The sequence below is a fragment of the Octopus bimaculoides genome, chromosome 5, assembly GCF_001194135.2.
Source record: "Octopus bimaculoides isolate UCB-OBI-ISO-001 chromosome 5, ASM119413v2, whole genome shotgun sequence".
Lineage (NCBI taxonomy): Eukaryota > Metazoa > Mollusca > Cephalopoda > Octopoda > Octopodidae > Octopus > Octopus bimaculoides.
In genome coordinates this window covers 37,043,165-37,043,870 of record NC_068985.1, presented here as the reverse complement: position 1 = coordinate 37,043,870, position 706 = coordinate 37,043,165, and positions in this window count along the sequence as shown.

Sequence of the window (706 nt, the reverse complement as noted above, 5' to 3'; positions counted from 1 at the left end):
GTACATATATATATATAAGCGGTCTGTATGTGTGTGTGTTTGAAAGCTTGCAGTGTACAGTTGGCCAAACAAAGAGATAACGCTACTTAGAGGTGTGCGACCCTTGTTAACACATGCCTGCATTAGATTCTACATAATTTTTATACAAGAATCTATTGTGAGCGTCTGCGTTTTGTACGATAAAATATAAATAAAGTAACAAAGTATAGGAAGCTAGCTAGATAAATAGATAGGTAAATAGATATACACACGCTTACTTACAGGTGTGTTTGTGTGTGCGTATGTGTGTGTGTGTTTGTGATTGAGTTTGTATGTATCTGTTTCTTGGCCTCTCTCACATTCTGTGTTTGTGAGTATGTATGTATGTATGTATGTATGTATACACACACACACGCGCACACGCGCGCACGCATACACACACACACACATATGTATATATATATATGTATGTATATATATGTATACGTGTTTATGTATTTATGTATTTAATTGTGTGTGTATGTGTGTGTGTGTGTGTGTGTGTGTGTGTGTGTGTGTGTGTGTGAATGGTTCGATCTTACAGTGAAGGATATCTTTACAATCAAATAATAAAAACTGGATTAGACGAAATCTGTTCACCTTAGTCAAATAATCTCAGAAAGATCCAGTCTGAAATTATTGGTTAAGGGTAGAAATATTTATATTATATATATATATATATATATAT